This window comes from Vulpes vulpes, chromosome 2, assembly GCF_048418805.1.
Source record: "Vulpes vulpes isolate BD-2025 chromosome 2, VulVul3, whole genome shotgun sequence".
Taxonomy (NCBI): domain Eukaryota; kingdom Metazoa; phylum Chordata; class Mammalia; order Carnivora; family Canidae; genus Vulpes; species Vulpes vulpes.
This window is the reverse complement of record NC_132781.1, coordinates 7,100,040-7,107,327: the sequence shown is the minus strand read 5'-3', so window position 1 is coordinate 7,107,327 and position 7,288 is coordinate 7,100,040. Positions and strand designations below refer to the sequence as shown.

The window sequence follows — 7,288 nt, the reverse complement described above, 5'->3', positions numbered from 1 at the left end:
GAAGACCAGGTTGAAATCCAAGGGTTGGCAGCAGCCGCCAGTGGCTGGAAGAGATGAGAAGGGACCCTCCCCAGAGCTTCCCAAAGGAACACGACCCTCCAACACCTGGATTTCGGACCCTGGTCTCCAGAACCGCGAGAGAATCACGGTGAGTTTTTACAGCAGCTCCAGGAAACGGACACACAGTCCCGGGGGGCTGGTGCTGCTCTTGGGGATTTGCTCAGATCCCACGATGAGGGAGCAAGGTGCTTGGTAAGGATCCCACCGAATGGGCCTTTCTTTCTGGCATCTTTCCATCCTGGCACAGCTAGGACTTCAGAGCCGGTTCCTTGTCAGGGTTAAGGTTTTGGTGCAGGAAGAAAATCCTATAAAAGTTTTCTGAGGCCAGAGGAGATACTGAATCTTCTCCTTTGAGGGATTTCTCCTACATGTTCATCTCGGAAGCAGTCAAACGGACGGAACATGGAAGCTGGCTTTCTACACTTTAATGTGCTCGGGAGGCCCCAGGGGGTCTTGTTAAAAGGCAGATTCCAAGTCAGTGGGCCTGGGCTGGGCCTGAGAGCCTGCATTCCCTACAAGCGCCCAGGGGATGCGGGGCTGCTGGCCCACACGCCAGGCTTGGAGGTGCGAGGCTGCAGACTGTTGCTTCTGGAAGCGACTCTAAATAGTCACCTGCTTCAGCATCCCCCAGGATAAAGAGAAGGAAACAGTCTGCAAAGGGATAGGATGGGCAGCTGGCCCAAGGTCACAGAGCTATAGGAATCAACGTCTCATATCAGCCAAAGCTGTGGGTGTGGCTCGTTGAGGTGAGAAAGGGGATGGAGGGCCCTCCCTTTGGGGTTAGAGGCTCCCTGCAGCCCCCGGCCCCAGCCAGCTCTGCCCCCTCTCTTTACCCTCCTCCAGATTTTAAAACAAACGTCAACTGCCAGGCTGATCGATAGGCCCGCTCATCTGTGAGGTTTGAGGCTCTCTCCACAGATGTAATCAGGGCTCCGGAGACATCCTGGCAGCGGGCATGTGGGGAGGGAGCACAGTAATACATTTAATCAAGGAACAGATGGGGAGCTGATAGAGTGTGTAGAAAAATCAGGTTTCTGTGATAACATTCTCTTCCACTCAGCCTCCGCGTCCCCCTGGCTTCGCCGGCACAACTCCCAGCGCCCACTCCAGCCCTGCCCTTGCAGGAGCTGCTTTTCCCAGGAACTGTGGGGCACCCTGGACACACACACAGCAAGATGGGGTGAGGGCCGCTGCCTGCTGGGCCCATCCTCCCAGGCTGCCCCATGCCTCAGCCTCCTCCACGTGGAGCCTCGCCCAGCAGAGCCAGAGGAGGCCGGGAGGCCAGGGAGCTGCCAGGCCGAGCACTAAATTCTCAGTGCAGAAGGCTCGCGAGGTGCCGTCCACGGCTGACGCCAGGTAGCTTGCAGAGAGGAAGTGGGGCCCATCTGGCCACTGGAGCCTTGCCTGCCGCCAACTTCACAGACCCTGGTGCCCACCCCTCCCTCATTTCCTCCGGAGGTAACAGGTCCAAGGAGAGGATGTATCAAGCAGCAGTTCTCAACTGGGGTGACAGTGCGGTCGTGTCTGATTGTCACAACTCAGGGAGGATGCTCTGGGCATCGAGTGGGTAGAGGCCAGGGATGCTGCTAAACATCCGACAGGGCGCAGGATGGTCCCACCCACACGTCAGCAGAGCTCACCTTGAGAAATCCTGCTCTAGAGAGCCAGGTGCCAGCAAGGGCTTTCCTCGAACCGGGCTGACCCGACTCTGGGTGGGTTCCTCCAGCTTCTTCCCTTTCTACAGACAGTCCCCAGATGAGCACATTCGCTACCTACCCAGGTCCACGCACACGCATGCATTCCAAACGATGGGGCCCCAAGGAGGCCGCCGTAGAGCTGGGAATCGACTCAGGCAGGATGCTCTGCTCTGGGAGTCTCGGGACTTGCCGTGATGATGGGGCTCAGCCCCCGGGCTGCACCTGCAGCTGTGTGATTTAAATAGTAGGTAGGTAGTAATAGATGAACATGTGAGAAAATTTTCCCTCCTCCTTCTGGGCCCGATCTCCTACTCAGTCCCAGGAAATCCACCTTATCAGTGGGGAGTTTGCTCTCATCCCCTCCCCACCTTGCCCACTGGCTTCGCTCTGGACCACACAACTTTCTGTGACAGGTCCGTGGCCAGCAGCCCTGCAGAGGGTGAGGCTGCCCTGCTGACGGTCTCCCTTCCTCCCTGATATCTCGGCTGCACGGTGGGGAGGCACCTTGTCTTTGGGGTCACCACCCAGAGCTTGGGGTGGCCTCCTGCGGCAGTAGCCTCGAGACCATGCTCCTCCTCTCTTGCCCCAATCTTCCTAATAAGACTTTGATATCGATATATTCTCAGTAACAGCTTAAACCCTCCTATTTATTGATTGGGTGTTTAGTATTTCCCAACCATGCTTGACTGACATCCCCGAATCTGCTCAGCCAGCCTCGGATGCCGTATTATCCCCACGTGACAGATGAAGAAACCTTTTCTCAGAGAGGTTAAGTAACTTTCTCAAGGTCACAGAGCCAGTAAGTAGGCACATCTGGGACTTGAACCCTTGACTGACTGCAGAGACCATCGTCCTAGTAACGCTGCTCCCTGTGGTTCCTTGCTCTCAAAGTGGCCCTCACACCCACAGACCACCGCATTACCCAGGAGCTCCCGAGACAGGCGCTCCCAGCTTGGCTCTGCCCCCAGGACTGACTTGGATGGGTACACGCAGTTAGAGACCCGGGGACCAGGGCGCATCCCAGTGCCGTCATCTGCAGGACAGCGACAGCTCTACTGCTCGGTCTGCTCTTGCTCCTGGCACGAGCTCTGCCTTCCTGAAGGGGTGGGGGCTGGGGGCCGGAGACGGGAGCGGAGGATGTGTCAGCGGTGCTAAGAAGCTCGAAGGAACTGGCAGGCTCAGAGCACATCTGGGCCAGTTTGGTCTGGCTTATGGGAGGTCATACTTGCCGCCCTGCAGGGCTGGCTGTCACTGTGTCTGGCCACATCCCGGCTTTCTTTTTTTTTTTTATTTTTTTTAAGATTTTCGTTATTTATTCATGAGAGACAGAGAGAGAGGCAGAGGGAGAAGCAGGCTCCATGCAGGGAGCCCGATGAGGGACTTGATCCCGAGACTCCAGGATCTTTCCTCTAGCCAAAGGCAGATGCTTCACCGCTGAGCCGCCCAGGCATCCCTCATCCCGGCCTTCTCATTGGATATTCAAGAGCGCTAGCTCCCCACTTGAGAATTGTCCCTGCTTCCCACTCCCTGGACCCCCTACCCTTCACCTGATTCCCACGGATGCTGCTGTTTTAGTCTGCTTTCCAGGCCTGGGAAGCCCTCCCTCTCATACCTTCAAGATCAGGCTTTCCCCTGGTCTGAGAACTCCCTCACCTCCATCCTGCATTTTCTTTCCCTTTAAGAGTCTTTGCCCCTCATTGGAAACCCTTTCATCTCCCGCTTGGGCTGGGACTTGGGGCTTCTCCTGGGCATCGGAGGTGTTGTTTCTATTACCAATTAGAATATAAAAGTACAGCCATTTATCAAAGGTATACATAGGGAATACAAGGACGGCGCTGCAGACAGATGTGGGTCTGCAAAGCCAGACGCAGGCTCCTCTAGCACGCTCTGTCTGGGCCGCGCGTGGCCAGGGGGCCGGGACCACGTGTATCCCACAGGTCGGTGGTATCATTTTTCCATCTCACACGGAGGTGAGTGGCTCCTTTAAGTTCTGTGAGTAAGCATATAATTGCAGCCAGCAAGAGGCAGCAACCAAATTAAACCTCTGATGCCTACTTTGGTTTGCCTCTTACCTGACCTGATGTGGGGATGACCAGCTGAGAACTCACTCTCTACCCCAGGTGGTAAGTCTCAATGTATCCAGAAAGTTGTTCTAATGAAAGATTATGGTTTACAGGACAACTACACAGGCCTTAGATCTATATATCCATTTCGACAGTGTATCTGTTCAACGTTGAGACAAAGAAACCTATTATTTATGGGGAGGCAACTTCCTATGATGGAAACTGCTAGAATTCTACTCCGGTCGAGTTGCCACTATACCCCTTGGTGACTGGGGGCAAGGGTCTTCAAGGAATTTGAAAAAGTTGTCCTATTGAAAAAGGGAATAGATTTATTCTATTAGGATCAGTAAGGAGAAGCAGCAGGGAGACATTTGGATTTTTGATTATTATAGTTAGCGAGAACTCGCATTTTTGAACATTTACAGTGTCTCAGGCACATGGGGCCTTCTACTCCAGCTGTTAAGTTTCTACCTTGCTCTAAAGATGAGAATCTTTCAGGGCTTCCTCACAGGGGCATGTTGGGGAAACAATCTTCACTCCTCACAAAAGAGGAGAAGCTAGATCTGATTGGAAGAAACCTGACCTCAACTGGGCCGTGTCCCCTATCAGGACACTGGGTCCTTCTCCGTGGCACTGCCCACCAAGAGCCAGATGGGAAGGGCAGGCCCTTGCTTGGCTTCCCGTCAGAGCCCGGTCAATATGCTTGGGATGGGGCAAGGGACTGGATCCCCTAGGCCGGCCGGGAGGCCACCACTCTATACCTCGGTGCCAGGTCTCCATTCCACCCACAATGGGGTCTCCCAGGTGGTCAGCGACTCCACTTGGCCAGCCAAGTTCTCCCCTGGACAGTCTAAAAGTTCGGGACTTTGGTAGGAAACCCTAACTCTGACCCTCGGAGCATACTTCAGCCTTTTCAGGAGTCCTGGACTTTAGAGACCAGGTCTGCAAACATTTCCTGCTAAGGTCCAGAGAGTAAATATTTTTGGGTCTCTGCGCACAAAGAATCTCTGTTGCAACAACCCAAGTCCGTGCAAAAGAAACCATAGACGATACCTAAGTGAACGAGCACGGCTGTGTTCCAATAAAACTTTATCCACAAAAGCAGGCGGCAGCAGCGCCAGACTGAGCCCATGGGCTGGAGTCTGCCGATCTGCTTTAGTCATTGGCCCTCGGCCAGTAAGCCGGTCACTCTGATCCCCATTTGGGTCTAGGAGCTCAGAGCGGGGATGGGTGAAGGATCAGTGCTCCTAGGGTTCAGCTCGAGCCCTGAAGATTACTCCTTAACTGTAAATCTTCCAAAGTCACCATTGTTTGGCTTATCCCCATTTTACGGATGAGGAACTCGAGCCGGGTCGGCACATTGCCTAAATTCACACTGGCGGTGGCGTTGGGTTGGAGTCGCACCTGTGGGGCGCTGGAGCCCACGTTAATGCTGCCGTTTGGGCTTGTTAACAGAAGGTGGTCTCAACAAGGAGACCCACCGGCCTGCAGGGGGCTGAGCGTTGAGGGGGGGCTGCCTGGGCTGGGCGTCACGGGGACCTGCTTCCTTCCAAGGCTCCCTTGGGCTCTGTGATGCGGGGCTCCGCCAGGAGCAGTGACCAGGCACATCCCCACTCTGCTGCTCTGTCACCTGGCTTTCTCTTCGATTTGCTCTCAGGCTCCTACAGGGACTCCTTGGTTTATACTGGGAGGGGGGGCACCCTGGAGGGGGCCTGGCCGGGCCGACGACAAAAGGCCCATATGGAGGACCTGGCACTTCCAGCTCCCCGCACCCTGGGAGTGGATGATCTGAGAGCCCCAAGGGGGTTAGCCTGGGTCCCCAGCAGGGAGCCCTCCCCCGGGGATGGAGGTGGGGAGGGAGGCTTTACGCTGTACCGAGTAACAGGCAAATCAGTGTCTGACTCTAGTACTCCCAGCAGGAGATCTGGGCACAGCCTGCCAGTGCTGACAGGAGGACACGGTGACAACAGGAGGACATGGTGACAAATGCCTCCATGACAACAGTCAGAGCACAGCGTTTGAAGGCAAGAGCAGGGCCTGGGCTGGACGGTCTGCTGTGTTCCTGGGTGGGGCTGAAAGCCGCTGAACCACCAGACACAGAGTCCCTGCCATTTTACAGATGTGCACACTGAGGCTCCGTAAATGTCCACTGTGCGGGCGTCTACGCAGAGCCCTGACCCTCTTCGCAGGATTATAATCATATAGTCAGTCCTAGGATTACTGAGAGTGCGGTTCCACCCTGCTGGTTCTCGGATACACCCAGCAGGTGCTGTGCAGTGTCTGGCTCACGGTGGGTGCTCAGGAACCGTGCGTGGAATGAATCGGTGGTGGCTGAGGCCTGGGAAGGGACCCCTGGGGAGGCCCGGCACCAAGCTGCTGCCCTCCTGCCCTCCACACAGGGCCCAGAGTTACATCCGCTCAGCATCCAGACCCTGGAGATGCTCTGGGGAGACAGACGGGCCCTCAGTGAGTCACTGATCAGCCTCCTACAGGACAATAAAAAGACAATAAAAAGGACTAATAAATTTAAGGTCCATGTAAGGTGCCAGCCAGGTGAGCACCACTTGTTTACAAGCCCGTGCAAGTCCAGAATTTTCTGAGGGAAACAAGCCATCCCAGTGGGAACTTCCAAGGGGCCCCGACAACTCCAGGCGGCCACCCGGCGGGCAGTGGCCGGTGCCAAAGCAGGGCACTTGGCTGGAGCAGCCTCCCTGTATGGGGCCATTTGGCTGGACCCCAGCACCCGAGAGCCGGTCCAGACCCCAGTGACCAACCTGCCCCCCCACGCCCGCCCCCCACAGCTTCTGCCTCCAGGCCCCGGGGCCTCGAGGCCTCAGCCGCTGAGCCTGGCACTTCACCCACAGGCTGGGACTGTGGCTTCTGGAAACAGGTCCGGGAGGCCAAAGCTACACTTACGGATCCTGAGCACTTGACATTGGCTTCGTTCCGGCTTCTGCTGAAATCTTCCGTGTGCAGAAGGATTTCAGTGCGGCTGCGATGGAGCAATTTCCTCATCTACAGAAAAAGACAATGTATGTAAATAAAGCTCCTAGGACGTTGCCAGGCAAAAACCAATCAGGCAGGAACCTGGGCTGCTGATATTTTCACGGATTAAGTCTCTAATCATCAAACCATCAAGGAGAGGGACAAAGCAAGAGGGAAATCCCGATCTTTTCTCCTGGGCGTGCTAGCAGGGCCAGGTGCCTGTCCCTTCTTCCTGCCCCCTCCCCTTGTACGTCTGACCTGCCGATCCCTCCAGCCGGGCACCTGCTAGAAGCCCAGGGAGGGATACCAACGCGGTAAGAGAAATTTCCATATAACATTCTCTTCTTTTCAAGGGCCCCCTTTCAGGTTGCAGCGGGGGTGGCCGCAAAATGCGCCTCGAGCATCCTTGAAGGAAGGCTTGGCACAGGCAGGGAAGGAAGTGTGGCTCCCGGTCCAGCAAGGAGCGGCCTAGCTTTTGGGGCA

General features: G+C 55.8%; 1 long non-coding RNA gene across 1 annotated transcript; it reads right to left on the bottom strand.

Moving 5' to 3' along the window:
- Positions 1-4,892: 4,892 nt before the first annotated feature.
- On the bottom strand, positions 4,893-7,018 carry LOC112920760 (uncharacterized). The gene is made up of 2 exons (XR_003235134.2): positions 6,737-7,018; positions 4,893-6,306 (listed from the first exon to the last, which is right to left on the bottom strand). It is a non-coding gene; the product is annotated as an uncharacterized lncRNA (long non-coding RNA).
- Positions 7,019-7,288: the final 270 nt, after the last annotated feature.